Here is a 22624-nt window from a genome sequence, read left to right on the forward strand (position 1 = left end):
TGCCTCTGCAAAGGCACTTAGCAAGCCTTGCCATGTCTCTGGCTAGCTGTGCAACTTTGTCTCCTGTGCTACCCCCTGCTGCTGCTCTTCTGAGAGCAGTTCAAAGAGATGTAGGAGCCATGACTTTATCTCGTGATGTTCATCTTTGTCAGAGGTCAGCAAACTTCGGCCCTTGGGCCAAATCCTGCCCACTGCCTGCTTGTGTGAATTTTATTGGAACACGGCCGCATTCATTTATGTGTGTATTATCTATGGCTGCTGTCCTACTACAGTGACACAGAGACCATAAGGCCCTCAAAGTCTAAAATGTTTGCTCTTTGGCCTTTAACAGAAACAGTTTACCAAACCTTGACCTTTGCAAACCATACAATGCTTAGAACAGGGTCTGACCATAGTTGAGACCAGGCCAGACTTGCTGTGCTCAGGGGCTTACACAGACTGGGACGTCTGGAGACGGGTCTGGAAAGTGAGTACAGTACAGAGGTGAGGGCAGGGATCCCAAGGACAGAGAGTGCGAGGTGGGGATGCGAGGGTCAGAGAGGGCGGAGGAGCCAGAAAAGCCCCGCAAGGATGGACATCTTCAGAGCGCTTAACACCTAGGAAGGCAAAGGGCCCCGTTTTACAGATGTGAAAACTGAAACACAGAGGGGGGAAGTGATTCTTGTTTAAGGCAAGAGAGCATAGCATGGAGGTTCAGAGTTTGGCTCTGTAACTGGACCACCTGAGTTTGAATCCTGGCTCCATCATTGATAGCCTGTAACCTTGGGCAAGTTCCCGAACCTCTCTATGCCTCAGCTTTCTCATCTATTAGATGAGGGTAGTAATTGAGCTTATCTCATGCAATGATAGGGATTAAAGGAGTCCATACATGTAAAGCACTTACAACAGTTCTAGGGAATTAAAAAAAGAAGTCCACAAATGTTGGCTGTAGCTAACCTGAGAGTGGCAAGGCTAAAATCCAGGCCTCCACTTGGTGTGGGGTTTTAGGTTGGGCCATTAAGCAAACCTGGGGCATCTTAATGCTGAAGGCACGTTTTGTGGGACCACCACCATTTCCTAACACCACGCCTGTGGTCATGATGCTCAGCTATGTATTTACTGAGGACACTGTGCTCCAAGCTTGTGTGGCAATCGGGGGTCCCAGAGTCCCTATTGTCTCCTCTGTCTTTGCTTTTAATGTATGTTTGCTCCTCCTGGAAAGGAATCTTAACTGAATGAGGAGAGTCAGGATTACCACTTCCCGAGCACTCACACGAGCCAGACACCACTAAGCGCCATGTACGTGGACTCTGCCCGAGCCCTTTGAGGTTTATCTTACCACCTCTGCTTTACAGAGGAGGGAGTCCAGACTCAGAGAGGCTAAGCAACCGCCCAAAGGTCACACAGCTGGCACGTGGCAGAGCTGGGATTGCAGGCCAGGCCCCTCTGACCCTTATAACCCCTTCAACACACTCCCCGTCACCCATCCTCACTGCTGGTGTCATCGAGTCCACCTGCAGGCTGCCGGCTGGAGGCTGAGCAGGCGTCCCAGTCCAAGCTTCACCTCTGTCACTTGCCTGACCTTGGACAAGCCGCTTCACCCCTCTTCTTCCCCACGGGGGTATGGCTCCCTCCTGGCACGCTGAGGCATTAGCCAGAGGGACAAGAGAGGAAGATGTCCCAGTGGGGCCAGTAGTGAACCAGGAGCTGGGACTGCTCTTACAGGGCTGAAGTCTCTGTGTGACCTTGGGTCGGCTACTTCCCCTCTCAGGGACTCAGTTGCCTGGGTGGCAAAGGAAGGAGGCACATGCATGCCACATGCTTCGGGCCATGGTTCTTCTTGGCTGCAAGCTGGAAGCATGGGGGCCTCCGCCAGCACCTCTGGGCACGGAGCCCTAGGCCTTGGGATCTTACAGAATCGCTCAGGTGGGAGGAGGGCTGCTGCTCTAAGTCCCCCAGTGCCAGCCTTCCCGGCTGCTGGTGTGCAAGACCAGGAAGGCACACACACCGTCCCTGGAGCTGGGAATCCCCTTGTGGCAGGCTGGCTGCCCCAGCCCCACAGCCCGCCCCTGCTTCCCTCCCTCCCTCCCTCCCTCCCCGCAGGCGGGGAAGCCAAGCTGCCAGCTGCTAGCAAGGCCTATTGTTCAGCAGTGACAAGAAATGGCTGCAGGGGCCCAGACCCAGGAAGGGCTGGAGACAGAAAGGGGGAGGGGCGGGCCGAGCTGGGGAAATGTCTTCTAGGGAGCTTGGCCCCGCTGCCTGGAGAAGCCGGAGCACAAACACCCCCAGCAGACTTTTTCACACTTGTCTTCCCGGGATGTTATCCCTAGAGGACGTGCGTGTCACTGTTTTTGTGTGTTAGTGTTACCGCGTCAGGCTGCCTCTAGAAAAGGATTTATGGTCACTTGTCTCCCAGCTGAGTGCTGAAAACAGTGCCAGGTGGCCAAGTGCTTTGAAAATGGTGTTGTTCGAAGTCAGTCCAATCCACGCGCTCATGGGAAATACCCCCTTCTTGGGCCTGGAGACATTCCAGAGATCCTGGACATTTGTGTATAGCTTAATGGTGTAGGAAGCATTTCACATACATTCGTGCTGTTTGATTCTCAGGACGACTCTGGAGGGGGTGGCGATGGAGGGAGGCTGAGCTTGCTTGGGGAAACTGAGGCACACAGAGGGGGGCTGCAGACCCAGGCTCTGGACTCCTACATTTATTACCCTCTGGTGCTTCAGAGCTTAAAGAAACTGGCCAGAAACTTAGTTATGAAAAATAATGGTCAACAGCCAGCCATGGAGCTAGAAGTTACAACCCTTGGAGCTTTGTAACAGACTCATTGGGAACTGAAGTTATTCAGAGCTTCTGTTCTGTCCTTTCTAGCGCAATAGCAGGGCCCTGAGCTGGGGAGGGCTTAGGAAAAATGAGGTTGTAGGGCAGGACTGGTCGGAGAAGGAGGTGGGAGTTTAAGTTCAATAGGAAGTTGCTGGAGGGCCAGGAAGTGGCCTGATTCATGTTTAGAATGAATTTGAAATTTGAAATTAAAAACGTGAAACCATTCACATTAGCACTATATACTTAGGTATGAATGTAACAAAATATGTACAAAACTGATATGAGGAAAACTACAAAGCACTGATGAAACAAATCACAGAAGATCTAAATAAATGGAGAGATATTCCATGTTCATGGAGAGGAAGAGTCAATATTGTTTAGAGGTCAGCTCTTCCCAACTTGACCTATAGAGTCAACACAGTCCCAGTCAAAATCCCAGCAACTTAGTTTGTGGACATTGACAAACTGATCCTAGAGTTTACATAGAGAGGCAAAAGACCCAGAACAGCCAACACAATATTAAAGGAGAAAAACAAAGTTGGAGGACTAACTACCCAACTTCCAGACTTACTATAAAGCTACAGCAATCAAGACAGAAAGCACAGTATAGGAAAAAGAATAAACAAATACATAAACAGAATAGAATAGAGTGCCCAGAAGTAGACACACACAAATACAGTCAACTAATCTTTGACAAAGGAGCAAAGGCAATTCAGTGGAGACAGGATAGTATTTTCAACAAATGGTGCTGGAACAACTGGCCATTCACACACACATGCACACACACTAAAAGAATCTAGACAAAGGCCTTATACTCTTCATCAAAATTAACTCAAAAGAGATCATAGACTTACATGTAACATGCGAAACTGTTTAAAACTTCTACAAGATAACACAGGAGATAATCTAGGTGATCTTGGGTTTGGTGATGACTTTTTAGATAAAACACCAAAAGTATGACCCATGAAAATTATAAATTGGACCTTATTAAAATTTAACACCTCTGCTCTGCGAAAGACACTATTAGGAGAATGAAAAGAAGCCACAGACTGGGAGAAAATCTTAGCAAAACAAACAGTCCAAGTCCAATTAAAAACGAGCAAAAGATCTGAACAGACACCTCACCAAGGAAGATATACAGATAACAAGTAAGCATATGAAAAGATGGTCAACATCATATGTAATTAGGGAATTGTAAATTAAAACAATAATGAGATACCACCACACACCCCAAAACACTGACAACACCAAATGTTGGTGAAGATGTGGAGCAACAGGAACTCTCATTCATTCTTGGTGAGAACGCAGAATGGTACACTTTGGAAGACAGTTTGGCAGTTTCTTACAAAGCTAAGAATACTCTTACCGTATGATCCAGCAATCATGCTCATAGATATTTATCCAAACAAGTTGAAATATAATGTCCACACAAAAATTCGGCACACAAATATTTATAGCAGCTTGATTCATAACTGCCAGAAACTGGAAGCAACCAAGATGTCCTTCAATAGGTGAATGGATAAACAAATGCCGAAAAGCTCAGCCTCTCTGTACATCAGTGCCGAATCAACTCTCTGAGACAGAGTGTTGCGTGAAGCACCCCGAGCTCTGGTCTGCCTCAGGACCTTTGCATTTACTGTTCCCTTCCCCTCTATCTTTGTATTTCATTGAACCCTATGAAATGACTATTTTTGTAGATTAAAAAAGGTTAAATATCAGGATTCCTAATATATCCTATTCCTTCTCATCCTCCAAATCTCAGCTCAGATGCCACCTCCTCAGAGTGGCCCTCCCTGACCATCCCACTCCCAAGTAGGCGTATCACTCTGTTTTATTTTCTTGGTAGCATTTATTACCATGTGAGGTTATCTCATTTATTTGTTTGCTCTCTTCTTCTTCTTCTTTTTCTTCTTCTTTTTTTCTCTCCTGTAGTATATAAACCTCCTGACAGTAGGGACCTTGTCTTGGTCAATAAGCTTCTCAGAGAACAGATGGTCTGGGGACCCCAGATAATTGTACCACCGTAGGGAGGGGGAAGCTACCCCACTGCCCCTGAAATTTGACTGATGTCATATTTCCAGCCAGCTCTCTGGTTGGGAACAGAGCCTGATTTACCTGACAGAACAATAGGGAAACATGATATTTTCCCCTTATGTGTTGAGGGCCAAGTTCAAAGCCTCCTCCGTTGGTATAGTGGAACAGCAACATGGGCTGGAGGCAGAGAGGACTGGGTGGGAACCAGCTTTGCCCCAGCTACCACCTCCTCCAGCCTGTCCCCCCATAACAATAGAATAGCTTTCCTTACACTTACTGTGTTCCCTCAGCTCCTACTCTGATGCACAAACTTTAGTGGCTCCCTTATTGCCATGAGGAAATATGTAAACCCCTTTTCAGGCTTTCGAGGCCCTGCTTTCTCGCATCCCACTGACTCTTCCAAAAGTCCCCTGCCTAGGACGCCCTCTTCCCCTCCCTACCTCCCAGGCCCTTCCCATCCTCTGGAGTTCAGGCACACCTCCTCTGGGAACCTTCCCTGACTGCCTGTGCTCACAGGCTCCTGTGGGCGCCCCCCCCCCCCAACCCCCTGCCATTAGTTTGCTCAGCTCATGGGGTTTTGAGGATTGCTGGGGCCTGTTTCAGAGCTCGGGCTCCAGAAGAACAGGGACTGAGTCCAGGGAGTGTGAGCGCCAGCTGGCTGCTGAGTGTGACTTGTTGGAAGGGGAAGGAGGGGAGACTGAGGGGCCTCCCAGTGGGAGAGGACCTTTGTCTCCTCCTTGGTGGGTCCAGACCCCTAAGAGCACACCAGCTCAGGAAGCTGGGGCACAGCGCCCTGGAGAGGGCTCCACGCAGCCGTCCCTCGTTCCTCTCCCTCCCCCAGTGTGGAGCCAGCCGAGTTGACTCAAGTGGCAGGAAAAATGTCCCCCCACCCTTCCAAGCTGCTGCACATCTGTGCCCAGACAAAGCCAGCTATTAATCCTAGCTTTTGTGTGAGTGTTTGGGTGTTGAATTCCATTTGGATCTGCCAGCTTTTGGAAGGGGAGATTGGAGGGGATTTAGTGACAACAAAAGGAACCCACTGAGGGGAATGGGAGGGGGCCAGGGGAGCTAAGAAACCCAAGTGCATTCACTCTGAGCCTGGTGAGGGCTCCTGGGAGCCCAACTTCAGCCAGAGCCTAACAGGGCTCCCAAATTCCCAGGGTCTGAGTCACAAAAAGAGGCCACTCCCCAGGAGAAAAACACCAGCTTCACGGGCCTGCTGTCCACTCCAGATGCTGTCTGGGCCTCGGCCCCAGCCTGACAGGGCCTGTGCCCTGCCCTGGTACCGCCTCTTTCAGACTGGGGCAGCCCACTACCCAGGGAAGTCCAGGATGGGGGGAGACAGGAAATAGGGAGCAGGCAGAAGGCTGAAGCACCAGGGACTGAGTCCAGATCAGGGAGAGCCTCAAAGTCACCAGGAGTCCCCAGCCAAGTCAACCACACAGCAATAAGGGCAGAGGGCCTGAGGCACTGGGCTGCCTAGTGGCCTGGATCTGGCTCTCCCGAGCAGTCCTTGGGCACCTGGTCCCAGCCAGATGCTCAACCTCCGGGGACTCCATTCCCCACAAACCCTAACTCTGGCTGAGGCATCAAACACACAGAATAGCCCAGGACAGGGTCATGGTGTGTGTGTGTGTGTGTCTTAGAATGTCCAGTAATTCTGAGGGGGAAGACCTGCCGCCCCAGCAGGTGTTATTTGACTAGTTTATGTAGCAGAAGCTCTGCTCTCATTACTAGATTAATAAGCGGCCTGAGGTGTGAACTGAACCCCACCCCCCAATCTGCCCCTGCCCCTCCTGCTTTGTGAATTTCACTTTTTAAATGCGCTCCCCATCTGTGGCTGTTTGACCCCAAAGGCTCACCGAGCTGTGGAGCTGTTGGGTGACACAGTGAAGTACAAGTTGTTTTAACTCTATGTGGTGCGGAGACATACCCCGAGCTTCCTCCGCATTTCTCTACCTTATCTGAGATGTCTCGTAATATTCATTCATTCATTCAGTAGTTGACTGAAGTATTGCTCTGCAGGCCAAGTTCTGCTTTAGCTGCTGGGCAGGAGATGCAAAATGTGGCTGCGTGCTACAACCAAGGTTCCGGGCTTAACGAACGATTTTCTAGTGGCTGTTAGCACATCCACAGATATTTCAGTCTACCTTAATTAACTCTAGAAATAAAAGGGTGAACTTGAATCATTCGTTCATTCATTCCCTCACTCATTCAGGAGAGGTGAAGTCAGGCTGGCCCACCAGGTCCTCTGTACTAAAAACCCCAAATGTTCTCCCAACTCTTTCCTGGTCTTTGGGGAAGGGGATTTCACAGGTGCTCTAAAGGCTCTCTCCTCCCGGCACTGTTTCTGGTGGACCTGGTCTCCGGCAGCCCCCCTCCAGAGGCGAGTGGAGAATAGGTGGGCCACTTGCTGCCTCCAGGACGATGGCCTCCTCTGGATCAGGGAGAGGGTGCAGCTCCTCCAACTCCGGAATGGAACCTTCTGGAAACCAGAAAGCCACCCTGTTCCCCGTTTTGTCAGAGGGCACCTGCACTGTTGCTGAGGAGGCTCCCCGAGGCTGGGTGACAGACGCCGGCTGCTGCACTGACTGGGGAACCCCGGGCCCGGCGACACCGCGCTCTGCACTGGGTCACGTCCACAGGAGCTTCCCGCCAGGTTGACAGTGAGGGGCTTGGAGGCACAGAGATGGTCATGGGGGTTGAGAGGATCGGTGACTGGAGGTGGTTTTTAATCCCTTTGTCTTACATTGTAAGGGATGGGGATTGGGGGCGGCAAGATGAGTCCACAGGCCTTGGGTGGCACTGACGCATCCGCACATGGACTGAGATAAATGGGGTTACTACTGTGGGGGGAAGGTCAAGACGGGCACCAGTCTGCACTGCAGGCATCTAAGGATGGAGTGTGGAGAAGGGCTGGGGTCGGGAGACCTCACCAAGTGTGGCTCTCGGGTTATCGGTCCTGGCGCAGAGACTAGGCAGGTCCTTCTGCATTCTGTAGCTCTGGGGCTCGGCTTCTCTCTCCAGTTTCCCTCCCAAGATGGTCACAGGACCTCAATGAGGGTCACGACAATCAGAGGCTCTCTGTGTGTATCTGCCCACCCCTGGGGCAGGAAGGGTCTGGCTTCCCAAATCAGTAATGATCAGAAGTGCCATTTATTGAGTGCCACATGCCAGGTGACATGCTAAGCTCTTTACGTTGCACTAGCTCAGTGAAGACTTGTAACCACCCATGAGGTCGGTACTATTATTATTCTCATTTTATAGCTGTGCACACCGAGGCTTAGAGAAGTTAAGGGCCTGACCCAAGATCAAATAGCTAAATGGTGGTGGAGCCAGGACTTCAAAACCTGGGCTCTACTCTATTCTGATGGGGATCCCTAAGACCTCTGGATCTTCTACTTCCCCAGGGCCACCTCCCTCAGCCATTTCGCAGCCCAGCAATGTGGAAAATGCCTGGAAGAGGAGGAAAAATCCAGTTTGAGCCTCTAGTTTGGCCTCTTGGTCAAAGGTGAGATACAGTGAAGAAGATGAGTGGTCAGGAGATTATCTGGAGATTTTATTGCTCCAGGATGACCCCTCTCCTCTCAGAAGAAAACAGATTAGCAAATTTTGCTCTTGAAAGTAAAATTTTAAAATGAAAAGGTTTTTTTTTCCTTTTAACAAAAGCAAAGCCAGAAAATACAGAGACACAAAAATAAAAATGTAAAATACCTTTCTATTACTCAGAGGTGATGACTGCTAAAACCTTGCATATATTTTTGTCAATATGCAAATATTTTGTCAGTATGCACTTTCTAAGTGCAGACACATATACACACATGCTTTTTCACACTGTATTTCTAACAGAGCAAAAATATTATTATTTGGAAACTGCTTATTTTTTTCACTCAGTAATTTATCTAAACATCTTCCTAAGTAGGGACATATTTATTCACCCACTATATCATATTCAACAGCTGTGTGGCATTCTATTCTACGGCTGTACCGTAATTCATTAAACTAATCTCCTAATGGTAAATATTTAGGAATTTCTACTTTGTTCCTGCTGTGATCAGCAGCTCGAGTTAAAATCTCAGTACATCCTTATGTAGAACCTTGAAGTGAAATTAATGAGTCAAAAGGTGTGCGTGTGTTGCCCAAGAGCCCTCAGGAAAGGTTGTAGCCATTTATTCTCATAAACCGAGACCCCTGCCCCTGCCCCACCCCAGTGCCCGCGAGCGCGTGCACACACACACACACACACACAGACACACACACACACACACACACACTGTTGCTATTCCTGGAATATTCTTTCATTTAAAAAAAAGGTTGACAATTTGATACATGAAATACTATCTCATTATTGTTTTATTTAGCATTTCTTTCATTATTAATCGGGGTCAACAGTTTTCATGTGCCTATTAGCCACTTTTATTTCTTCTCTCAGTTGCCCGTCCATGTCCTTTGTCCATTTTTCTATTGGATAGTCTTCTTTTTAGCACAGTTTTCTTTAGGTGAGTAGTTCTCAACCCTGGCATATTAGAATCACCCGGAGGACTTTAAACAAAGAAAGAAAAAGGAGAGGGAGGGAGGAGTGAGGAGGGAAGAATGACAAGGGAAGGAAGGAAGGGAAAAGGCCCCATCCCAGAGTAAATATTTGGTGGAGCCTGGGTTTCAATATTTTTTGAAGTGTTCTCGTGCTTCTAATTTGCAGCCATGGCTGAGACCCTTGTTATAAATTAGAGTTCTCCCACTGTCTGGCTCCAAATGCTTTCATCGCAGAATCTATTTTCATTTCTTTGACACCCAGTTTTCTCTTGTGAAAAATGGGCAGCAGAACTGGGAAGCAACACAGCACCCCGTCCCAAATTCTATAAATCCCATCGAGGAGGCTGGAGTTTCAGGAAAGAGGGTGAGGCAGACACTGTGGTCAGGCTCTCTGCCAGGTGGATTGGAAAAAATTAAAAATGCTCACTCAGGCAATTAGACTTTCCCTGAAGACAGCCTGAGCCCTAAATGGAGGGGACAAAGCTGGTGTTCTTCACAACACGTTTGCTTCTCTACTGCACCCACCTTCAGATGCACAGCAATCTTGCCCTCTCTGGGGCTTCAAGGTGTAGAGTTAAAGTCTTATCTGAGGCATTTCATCTCCTTTCAGATGTCAGCAGGAGACAGGAGGAGTGCAGCCGAGGAATCAGGTCCGTCAGGAGGGAGCCATCTCCCTGATGCCCCGGCCTGCCCTGGGGATGGGACGGATCCCCGGGCCGGTGCAGGGTCTGCCTCCACCACCTCTAGTCCTCTCAAGGGGGTTATGACATTCTCAAAACAAACTTGAGTACCGTTAAAACTCAAAGGCTCTGTCCCCTTACCCCCACCATAGTGCAGGCCACGCAGGTCCCACCTGGGGGACAGGATGGGATGAAAGGGTCTTTCTGGTGACTCAGGCAGGAAGGTCCCTGGAAACCCCCAGGCTGGCTTGGTGCCACTCAAGGTCGGGCACACGGAGCACAGCAAACGCGAGCCTTCCCGCCACCGCGGCCGCCGCTGGGCCTGAAAGTGGTAGAACACGTGCCTCTGCTTGAACCCTGGCCCACCTGGTGCCTGTGTGTGAACCCGAGCCTCTGTTTCTTCATCTGTAAAATGGAGTTGGATGTTGATGTTCAGGGCTGCCGAGAGGACTAAAAAAAGCGGTATGTGGCACACTGCAGGTCCTCAGTACATGCCAGGAGCTCTCTGTGCCTGCCCCTCCACGCCCTTTCCCTACCCTCGCCTGTCAGAGCTGAGGGCTCCAGTCGAGCTCAGGAATCTCCATCCCCTTTTTCATACCCACGGCCCCCACTTATTCCATTTCTTAGGACACGGAAGGTGGCCCTGCCTACATGGTCTCTGGGCTCCCAGCGCTGAGCGGAGCTTGCCCTGGAAGCTGCACCCCTCCGCCTGTGCCCAGGCCGCGCCCAACCTCCCTGCCTTCTCTCCTACCATCTCCTTGCGAACCCCACGCCTTTGCACTTTCCTACCCAGACTTAACTAAAACACGTACTGTTAACCTAATATTTATTGAGCACTTACTTTGTGCCAGGGACCAAGCTTCATCTCCATTACCTTATTAATTGTTCACAGGAAGGTTTTTGTTACCCCATTTTACAGATGAGGAAAGTCAGACTAGTTCTTCGTAAAATCACAGGGCATTAGGGAACAGAACTGGATTCTGATGCCACCATGCTGTGTTTGGTATCATATACACTGACTGCCTATGTGCCTGCCCCAAGGAGCTTAAATTCCAGTAGATGTTCTCTCTCCCTCCCCTCGGCTCCCACTGCATCTTGCTCTGCTCCCTCTGCACCATTTATCCCACCCTGCCTTGCATTGCTATTTTCTGGGTACCTCTCATCTCCTTTGACCATGAGTTCCCCCAGGGCAGAAAATGTGTCTTTGTATCTTCATCTTTGAGTCTGGCACAAAGCTTAGAACACTGTAGGTTCTTAAATTATGTTTCTAATTCTAAAGTAATGTGTTCATTATAGAAAAAAAAAAAAAAAAGGAAAACACAGAAAAAGTAAAGCAGAAAACAAATATCACCTATGATCCCACTACCCAGAGAAAACCATTGTTAATATTTAGGCATATTTCCTTCCAGTCTCTCTCTCTATATATAGTATTGATAGATATATAGTTTTTATATTATATATATATTTTACTTAGACAATATATATTCTGCATAAAGTAGACATCTTACAATACCATTTTCTATGATGCTTTTTTTTAAAGTACTCTTTGCTTCTGACTTTTTTCTTAATATTTATTTTATTAATTTATTTGGTTGCAGCAGGTCTTAGTTGTGTCAGGCGGGCTCCTTAGTTGTGACATGGGAACTTTTAGTCGAGGCATGAATGTGGGATCCATCTAGTTCCTTGACCAGGGATCGAACCCGGGCCCCCTGCTTTGGGAGCGCGGAGTCCTAACCTCTGCGCCACCAGGGAAGTCCCTATGATGCTTTTTTTACCTTATAACATGAGCAATTCCCACATCATTAGAAATTCTTTGAAAATGGTGTTTTTTGATGGTTGTAGATTGTTCTCTCCTGTGACGGTGCCCCTCCTGTTTAAACCACTCCCATATTGTTGTGGTTCATTTAAGGCCTCTCTGATTATTCCCAGAGGAGAAATACCTGAAGTGGAATTGCTGAGACAAAGAGAAAGGATATTGCCAAGGCTCTTGACACATTACAGTTGGCTCTGAACAAAGCCCTGCTCTATCAAACCCTCTTCCATCCCCACCCACCCAGATGTACTCAGCTACCAGCTGGAAGGCCCAGTGCCCTAGGGCCCCCTCTCTCATTTCAACTTCCCCTACCTTTTCAAATGGTCAGAAGCAGGTGGGAGGGTCCTGGGAGATGGGACTTGAGAGACTTGGCCAACCGATGCCCAAATCTACCCCTCTCTGATCTTCACTCCATCATCAGAATTACTCCTTTGGGTTAAGGGCAGTGTGACTCAAAAAGTTGCTGTTTGTAAAATGGACTTCTAGTTGGAGACATTCCCACTAAGCCATGGCCACTAGGCAGATCTTCTTTGTCACTAGATTAACAGCCGAGACTTGGGCCTCAGGGATTGGGACATTACAAAGCTTTGCATGTTTTAAATTTTATTGAAGATATTATGTAAAAATATTAAAGATTAATCTGGGGAAAAAAGATAAAATATCATGCCTATATCTTTTCCCTTCTTCCACATTTTTCTAGGTCAGGGAAGTAGTCTCTATGAAAGGGAAATAACCTTTAGTGAACCTTTAGATCAGTATCTTCAAAAGTATCCAACACTTTCTTGGATAGATTTTCATTCAGCCTATAATGACATCCATAAAGCAATGGCCATGGGTCTCTAGCACAGGGCTGGATATATGAGCCACCAGGTGCTGTGAGCCCCTCAGAGGCCATGGCCAACACAGCCAGAGTGCTTTTCCAGCTCCATTGTAAACAATTTGGGATTTAATGTAAAGAGATTCTAAGTGGGTCAATTCTTTGAGGTAATTTGTGTCAATTTCCAAGTCACTCCTGGTCATCGTCCAGCAAAGACAATTTTTATTAAAGAACCCCAGGGCTGCCTGTAGGGACAGCCTCCCCGCTCCCTCACCAGTCGACACTCAGCAGAGGCGGATGGCTGCGCAGAACAGCCCGCTAACTGAGGGAACCCGGGCAGGATCGTCGTCCTCAAGGAGCTCAGCCTGCGCTCCCACCGAGCTGGGCTGGGCGGTGTCCGTGCTCCAGAGCGGCCGTTCTCAAACTTCGCGAACGTGCGGGTCTCCGGCAGGGCCTGGGAACACAGCCTGCTGGGTCCAGAGACCAGTGCTGGCCCGAGAGTCTGCATTTTTCTGAGTTCAAGTTCCGGGGGGATGCCGAGGCTGCTGGTCCCAGGGTCACACTTCGAGGACGCTGGCCCGGGAGCTCGAAGGGAGGGAACCAGGGTCGCGCCCCAGGAGGGCGCCGGGCTCACACCCCGGGGCGGAGCGGCGCGGACGCCGGGCCCGGGGCCTCCCGAGAGGGAAGCGGCGGAGGCCGGAACCGCGGGCGGCGGCGCGGTGACTTGGTCCGGGTGACACGGGGGCGGCGGGCGCCTCGGCGGCGGCTGCGGTGGGAGGCCCCTCCGGCCACCCAGGGCGCGGCGGCCCGGCCTCCCTCCCCGGCCCCGCGGCAGCTCCGGGGCGCCCCGCGTGGCTTCCCGGGCCTCTGCGCCCACCGCCCGGAAGGGAGACAAAGGCACCACTGGGGACGGAACTGGAGCGTCCCTCCTGAATGTCCAGACTGTCTGGGCCCCTGCTTCTCAAACCCTTCCTCCTTCATGGCTGTCATTGGCGCTGGGCTCTCCTCCCTGCCCACGGGGTGGGGGGCGGGGGGAGGAGAGCGCGCTCCACATGCAGTCCCTACTCCCACTACCCGCCCCGCACCAGGGGCCGCCGTCTAGAGCCCCAGATTCCATCCCCAGAGCGGCTGCTCACAGCCATGTGGCCTTTACAGCTCACCTCAGCTCCCTGGCCTCAGTTTGCCCTCCTGTAAAGCAACTGGGTTGGAGGGGAGTGTTTCTGAACTTCCTATCCTATCCACCTTGACCTGTGAGTGGCAGATGGTGGGATGGGGTCTGGTGCAGGGAGAACACGGTTGAAGCCGGGTAGGGGCTGTGAGGTGGTGGAGGAAAGGAAGAGGGGAAGCAGGAGGGGGCCTCCCAGGTACCTTAGCCAGCTCTGCCCACCCTCGGTCCTGGCCTCCAAATGCGGGCTGGCAGAGCCCCAACCCAGGGAAGGCGCCCATGGGAATCCCCTCGCTATCTGGGTGCCTGGTATGCGGTCACTGTTTGCCAGAGGATGAGGGAAGGGACAGAAAGGAACGTGCAGGCTGGACTGGAAAATCCAGCTGGGCAGGAGGAGCCCTGACTGTACCTCACACTGGAGGCTGAAGCCTTGCTCGGCCCTGTCTCCGCGGCACATGCCCTGCTGGACCCTGGGGAGCCCTGTCCAGGGGCACGGCTGCAACTGGGCTGAGAGCTCCTGAGCCAAAAGTCTAGTAGCTTTTAGCTTTGAGGCTGCACACATGTGCTCCCAAGACTGTGTGGAAATATTATTTTCAACTTAAATCCATCTTCCTACAGATTTACTCAATGAGTTCAAAGGTGTTCAAAATTAAGAGTTCTTAATTTACAGGCTTGGCGGCAGCTTCCAACACCTTAACCCGAAGGCCTCATATCCTCCTCAGCCCACCCCTGCTCCCCTCTGCAGGAAGGGAAGTGCCCACAGAATGTCCAGATGGTTCAGAGAAGTATGTAAGACAGTCTGTTTGCAAGTGGCAGAAATGCCTCTCCAAGTAGCTTAAAGATATATGTACCTATAAAATATATAAATATAGACAGTATTTTATATGTGTATTTGGCTCACAGAGTCTAAATAAAGGTTAAAAACTGGTAGGAAGGACAGGGATATCGTTGGGCCCTGAATGTGACAGGACTCTCTGATGGCAGCTCCCAAGCTTAACAACTTAAAGTCTCACTGCAAATTTTCTCCAAAAATCTTAGAGTGAGGGGATCCTTAGCAAACCTATTTGAGAAGGGTCTGCCAGAGGACCAGATCACTTCACTAGGCTCTGGGTCTGGGGAGAGGCTCCTTTAGACCTGAGCCTGCACGGGGCATGGGGAGCCTACTTCCTGGTAATGGCTCCAAAATACAAAGACCTCCACTGCCTAGGACTGATGAAGCCCACACAATTCTCAGGCTGGGACCCACCAGCCAATTCTGCCAGAGAGCTGGGACCAGGAGGGTGAGGCCAGTCTCCCCAAAGGGGTGGCCACGTGAGAATTTGACCTGTTCAGCAGAAGTGGTCAAAGCCACTGTGTGCAGTGGTGCGGGTTGTGCACTGCGGCTCCGGAGGTGCTATTTGTGCTGTTGACTCCGTGAAGGCGCCCCCTGGAGTTGTGCAGCGCACAGTGCGTGTGGCTCTGGAGGCATTCCTGTTATTCAGGACAACCAGGTGATCTTTAGAAACAGATTAGAAACAGAGCTTCCTGAGGTACCTGCACACACATGGCCTCGTGGAAGCCACCCAGCCATGGTACAGTGACTTGATTTCTCTGGGGGTCATGCTGCATTCTCAAGGTGGGGTGCACTGGTCATTGTGGTAAACACAGATGGAAGCCCTGTGAACCACTGGGGCCTGCCTTGCAGCGGCAGGGAACGTCCCCAGAGTGGCCCAAACACTGGATTTGTAGTTAGAAGCCCCGGACCTCCATGAAAGAGGAGCCATGTGACCTTGGTCAAGTGTCATTCTATGTGGTAGCTTCCTAGGACTGAGTAACAAATTACCACAAACTGGGGGGCACGAAACAACAGAAATTTGTTCTCTAACAGTTCTGGAGGCCTCAAATCCAAATCAGGGAGTCAGCAGGGTTGGTTCCTTCTAGAGGCTCTGAGGGAAAAACAGTCCTATGCCTTTCTCCTGGCTTCTGCTGGTTGCTGGCGATCCACACGTTCCTTGGCTTGAAGACACATCACTGCAGTCTCCGCCTCCATCTTCACATCTCCTTCTCGCGGTGCGTCACTTCTCCCTTCCTCTTCTCCCTCTTTTTTTTTTTTTTTTTAAATTTTATTTATTTATTTATTTATTTATGGCTGTGTTGGGTCTTCATTTCTGTGCGAGGGCTTTCTCTAGTTGCGGCAAGTGGGGGCCACTCTTCATCGCGGTGCGCGGGCCTCTCACTATCGCGGCCTCTCTTGTTGCGGAGCACAGGTTCCAGACGCACAGGCTCAGTAATTGTGGCTCACGGGCTTAGTTGCTCCGCAGCATGTGGGATCTTCCCAGACCAGGGCTCGAACCCGTGTCCCCTGCATTGGCAGGCAGATTCTCAACCACTGCGCCACCAGGGAAGCCCCCTCTTCTCCCTCTTTTTAAAAAACTAAATTAGGGAATTCCCTGGTGGTCCAGCGGTTAAGACCCTGTGCTTCTACTGCAGCGGGTGCGGGTTTGATCCCTGGTCGGGGACCCGCACACAGCGTGGCCAAAAAGTAAAAAAAAAAAAAAACAAGAAAACTGAATTTAATTTTTTATTGTGGTAAAATATGCATAGCATAAAATTTACCATTTTAACCACTTTTAAGCATATAGTTCAATGGCATTAAGTACGTTCACATCCTTTCCTCTTTTACAAAGACAGTTCTCATTGGGTATATAGCCTACCCTGATCCAGGATGTCTCATTTTGAGCTCCTTAATTACATCTGCAAAGACTTTTTTTTTTTTCCCCAAATAAGATCATAGTCAAAAATTTTGGAGAGATGTCTCTTTTGAGGGGGCTGCCAGTCAACCTAGCCCCTATGGCCTCCAACCCTCACTTTCCTCATCTATGAAGTGGGAATCATCACACTTCCACCTCTACCTCGTTGGTTGTGGGCACTTAGGTGCCATCTGTGCTGAGGGGTCAGGGGCAGCAGGCCTGGCTTGTCTTGTAGTTGCCCTTCGTGTGGCCCTGATAAGCCCGGTCTCCATGTGGCCTGAGTTCTGGCACCACGGGGACTCCCCATGAGAGGGAGAGCTCTGCTGCAGAAGGGCAAACAGGCACCAGGTCAAGGCCCAAGGAGGAGGCCGGGGTGGGGAGAGGCTGGACACGCTGCCTCGTTAACCTCTCTCTACCCGTAGAAAGCACTCCTTGGACGACCCCTGTGACTTTGATGCAGAACGGGGAACGAGAGTGAGTGTTAACCTGGAGATCATCCCCACTTCCACAAGCCACCTCTCCGGGCTGGGGCTCTAGAGGGGAGGCAGTGCGATGGGGCCGGACTGTTGGCCGCCACGAGCTCTCCCTCAGGAACATGCTTCTGAGCTGAGTGGCCTTCTAGATTCCTACTGCCCCTGCCCAGCGTGACCTCTCGCCCCTCTCAGTTCCCCTGATTCTTCCTTGGCTCTCAGCCTTCACAGCAGGAGGTGTGTGACACCCAGGGTGACCTTGGGCCACTTGCCCAACCTCAGTGTCATCACCTGCAGAATGGAGATAACACAGGAGATCCTTCAGGGGGTGGCTGTGAGGCTCAAATGCGATAGCAGAGCTTGGGGGCGTTGCATGGACACACGGACAGGCAACCAGCTCCTCCGGGTTTAGATCTGGTCTGCTGTGGGCTTTTGGGCAACTTATTTAACCTCTCTGGGCCTCAGTTTTATCATGTGTAAGATGAAATAAGAATAATAGTGCCTATTTCATAGGACTTTTGGGGGGATTAAACAAGCTTATACACGGAAAGCTCTTTGAATAGTGTCTGCCACTTACCACGTGCTAGGTAAGAGCCAGCCATTATTATTATTGTTGTTATAGGGTTTAACACCGTACTGTGCATATAGGAAGTCCTCAAGAAATAACTTAAAAAAAAAACCCAAACCCAAACCAAAACACCCCAATCTGCCTTCTCCCTTTGGGCCTCATCTTCCCAATCAGCCTGAGCTCCTGGATGGGATGGGGAAGCAGCAGGAGTTTGACACAACTTGGTTGATTCATGTATCCAAAAAGCTGCCAGGTGCCATCTCTGTGTTTTTCTTACCCTTTTGTTTTGTTTTTTTTTTTTTTGGTGGCTGTGAAAACTGATGGAAACTACGGACCCTCTCCCCAGAAAGGTGCTCAGAAGCAAACATCACAATGTGTTGCACAGACTTTCAGGGGATCCCTGACCCCCGCTGAGGACCAGGGCAAGAAGCCCCTCTCTAGGTGACACCCTCTCCCATGTCTCATTTGTTGGTTTTACTCCAACAAAACAAAAGCTGGTCCTCCTCCCTCACCCTTCAGTGGGCGGTACCCCAGCTTCTACCCCAGCTCCCAGCCACCTTCACCCCCCGCCCCAGGCCCCCTGGCTCAGCGCCCACTCCAAGCCGCAAACCTTGGAGAGGAGTTGAATACAGCACCTGTTCGGCATTTGAGGGCTAAAAAAGAAAAAGAAAAAAACAGACTCAACTTTAAAAAAAATCAGACAGAAGGAATCATCCTCCAGGCCAAACACCATACTTCATGGGGCTCTTATTCACTGAGTGGGACTAAATGATGTTTACAGCCAAGAGGCCCTGGACTCACCTAGATGAGCCATCTAGGAGTTGCCCAAACGCTGGCAGCAGAGTGGAGAGGGCAGGGACGACCCAGACAACTGGCAGGGGGAGATTTTATTGTTGTTGTTCACAGATGATGGGATTTTTTCCCCCCCGCTTAATGTTAAGTGTAATTTTGGAATTATAGTACATGTTCCTGGGAAAACGATAACTTCAAACAATTGTTTCCTTGAGGCCAATTGTGTGCTTGGAATTGGGCTATTTGCTGTGGGTGGTGCCCATTCATTCATTCATTCATTCAAGGTTTATTAGGTACCTTCTTTATATGAGAAGCTGTTCCGGACACCCGAGATACAGCCACGAACAAGGCAACAGAGTTTCCTGTCTTAATGAAGTTTATAGTCTTGGCAGGAGAGACAGATAACACAGAATAAACAATAAATAGATGTTGGGTGGTAATGTGTGCTGAGAAGAAAGTCAAAGCAGGTGGGGGCTGGAGAGGGCTGGACACTATTTTAGTGAGTGTTCAGAGCGGAGGCCTGAAGGAGTGAGGTTTGGGGAGGGTCCCAGGAAGGAAGGAGGGCCATCCACCAGGTGGCCAGTCTTGTTTGGGTTGGGACAGCCCTGCAGGACTAATGACCCACAGGGCCAGTTCCCACAGCTGGGGGTTTCTGGATGATAAGTTTGCTGAAGGCCCCCAGTCCTCTGCTGGAACTTTTCCTGGGGCACATAGGTCCCTCCTGGCCGTGGCCTTGGGCCTCCCTGCCAAGCCAAAAGCACCCTCAGGGCTGTTTCTTCCTCATCCTTACCCCTCCCTATTGTACCTATGCTTTGCAGAGCCCAAAAACTTCTGCTGAAATCTGGATGAAGTTGGCAATATTTCAAGACATTGACTTTTAGGAAGGTTATACTATTTGCTATAGACTGAATGTTTGTGTTCCCCTAAATTCATATGTTGAAATCCTAACACCCAGTGTGATGGTATGAGGAGGTGGGGCCTTTGGGATGTAATTAGGTCATGAGGGTGGAGTCCTAATGAATGGAATTAGTGCCTTTATAAGAGAGCCAGAGAGCTCCCTCACCCCTTCTGCCATGTGAGGACACAGCAAGAAGACAGTTTTCTATGAACCAGGAAGCAGGCTCTTACCAGAATCTAGCCAAGCTGCATCTTTGATCTCTTACTTCCCAGGCTCCAGAACTGTGAGAAGTAAATTTCTGTTGTTTGTAAGCAACCCAGTCTACAGTATTTTGTTAAAACAACCTGAAGGGACTAAGACACTCTTAGAAGAAATATAGGGCATAGAGGGACAAAGCTAAATGACACCAGGAGGAAACAATCAGATAAATCCAGAATGTGGGACACTTTACAAGACAACTGGCTTGGTCTCTTCAAAAATATCAGTGCAATGAAAAATAAAAGGATGGGAGAAGTGTTCTAGATTAAAAGGAACATACAACCAAATGGATGTGTACTCCATGAGCAGACCCTGCTTTGAACAGGTGAACTGTAAAAGATACTTTAGGGACCTTTGGGGGAATTTCAATAGACTGGGTTTCAAATGGTATGCAGAAATTATTGTTAATTTTCTTAGGTGTGATAACAATATTTGCAGTTAGGAGAATATTCCTTTATTTTGGACATGATGTTGGTGTGTGGAGATGACAGGTAATGATGTCCATAATTTACTCTGAAATTCTTCACAAAGTAAATAAGTAAGTAAATAAAAGCTAAGCTTTCTAAGGTTCAGAATGGCTCAAGGGAAGAGAATGAGATGCCCCAGGGGACACGGCTCACCTTCCTGGGCTTGGCTGGGCCCCAAATGCTTGACAAACCCCAGGGCGTGCACTTCCTGTGGGTTTAGGAAGGAAATGTGCAGCAGCACCTGGCACATAGTAGGTGCTTAACCAAAGTTGAATGAATGAATGGATAGTCTTTGTGGGATTCATCTCCTCGGATGGGTTCTGGCTGATCACAGCCCCCCTCCCACGTTTACATCCACCGTCCTTCAAACTCATCACAAGACAATTAAAAACATGGGCAGACTGTCAAGGATCACCTTTGAGGGAAGTGCCTGGGAGGGTCCTCTGAGGTCTCCCTGGATGATTCCAAGCACCGCCGCCATCACCTCTCCCCAAGCCCCTTCAGCACCTCCTGGAGGCCTCCTTGTGGAGCTCAGCTACTTCTGTAGCCCCACCGTTCAGGTCAAAAGTCAGTTGCTCATAATCATTTAATCATGAACGGCTGGCCTGCTGGTCCCTAATTATGTCATCGAATCAGGTGCTGCATGGTAAACAGCCTTGTTGCCTGTAAGGCTCCCGTCAGGTGAGACACATTGTAGGTACCCAAGAAGAACTTGGTATCCTAAATGATAATAATAATAGCAATAATAATTAATAAAAATAATAATATGTAACATTTATTCAGCACTTACTATTTCCAAGTGTCATGCTAACTGTATAACAAAAGTTCTTTCTTTAATTCTCCTAAGAAGCCTGTTCTGGTATTTTTTACTTTAATTCTGACCCCCATTTTGCAGACCGGTTCCTAGTTTCACAATTAGGAAGTGGCAGTGCCAGGATTCAAACTCCGGTTGCCTCATTCCTGCTTCTCCCCCAGGAACAATGTTTAGGCCACATCTTCTGTGGTCCTCGAAGGCTCAGGATTCCTTAGTTGTGGGGCTGGTGAATGCTTGAGGACAGCTGGGAAAGCCATGAGCCCCCAGGGCCCAAGAGCTGCAACTCCGGTTATTGTGTTTTTTCCCGACCAAGCTCCATGTTGAAATGATTATCCAGAATAATATCCCATGCCTCTTCTTTCACAATCCTCAGAGGCAACCCACAGGATGGTTGAAAGTCAGATAGGTTGATGTGTCACCTTTTATGGAAGTGCCTGGGAGGACCCTTTCCCAGAGGCCAGCCTGCAGAGGTAAGTACCCTGGTTGCAGACACTCCCCTTCAGCCAGGAAAATGTTCAGGTCCCCTGGCTTTCTTGTCAGTCATTTGGGGAAGGGGTTCCTGGCGGGTCCCCACTAGCATCTGAGCTAGGATAGACCATTTCTCATCTTTGCTCCTTTCTCAGGGCCGATTGCCCATCCATCTCCCCGTCAGCGGAGGTTGATATTAGATAAAGACCAGTTGTCACTGGTGGGCTCTGCCCCGATTTTCTTCCCCTGAATGCATCCTCTCAACAGGTGTCTGGTGACACAGGACCCATGAGGTCCTGCCTGCCTCACAGATGTTAGGTTCCAGCCACAAAACCAAAAAAAAAAAACTGAGGTGGGAAAGAAGGATCCAGATTTCACTGAAAATGAGGCTTTTCAGGGTTGCTGACTAAGGAGTTTTCTTTCCAAACATCTGAAAGTGCAAACAGATTGTAAATTAAGAGGGAGTTACAAGATAGTAGCTGAAGGGAAACAACGCCTCCCTGCTCTCTGGTTGTGGCTGGTGTGGCACTGATGGGACCCAGGCAGCCAAGAGAGGTGATTAGCCCGGCAGGTGGGTGGGATGGGGCCAGGGTGCTGGGGACAGCGTTCAGGCCTCTTCCTTGAGCCAAGGGGGAGTAGCTTGTTCTGACAGGAGGTAGAACACTGGTCTGTGTCTTCTCTTGCGCCAATGAATTAGTGATTGCCACCCAGATCAAAGTTCAGGCTCCCAAGGCAACTCAGCAAAAATAAAGTGAAACAAATTATAACCCATTCAAACCAAGCTTCTCATGACCAAAGCATGAAGCCAGGAGTTGGACGGCCCTTGAGTCACACTTCTCTGCTCCTTCTGAGTAAAAATACTGATTTCAGTGAAATGTCTTCATTCAGCTGAGGCTTGAATTTATAATGGGAGGAGAGCCCCTGGCATAGCTGTCTCTGGCAGTAATCCTGCTGGGTTTGGGGTGCTGGGGCCGTGATGGGGAGCCTGGGCCCAGAGCGGAAAAGTCAAGAGCATTTCCCGCTGCCATGACCACACCACCTCCAGACGCAACGCGGAAGCACTGCTTTAGAGAGCAGAACAGAAAAAGAGGGGTGGAGAGTGGAAGGACTGTTGAAAACCCAGAGCTGGCTGGGCAGGTTTCAACGTGGAGCATGCCTTCAGGTTCCCTTGTCGTGTCACTGAGTTCAGTAACTATCAGCGTGACACCCCCTTTCAGGGATATCAAGCTTTGTCTGACGACCCCTGAGTGTGGTCCTCTGAGCCCCTCTGAGTACACCCAGGCCTTGCTCAGAGGCTGACTGTCCAGCACCA

Source organism: Balaenoptera ricei, chromosome 13 (assembly GCF_028023285.1).
Source record: "Balaenoptera ricei isolate mBalRic1 chromosome 13, mBalRic1.hap2, whole genome shotgun sequence".
Lineage (NCBI taxonomy): Eukaryota > Metazoa > Chordata > Mammalia > Artiodactyla > Balaenopteridae > Balaenoptera > Balaenoptera ricei.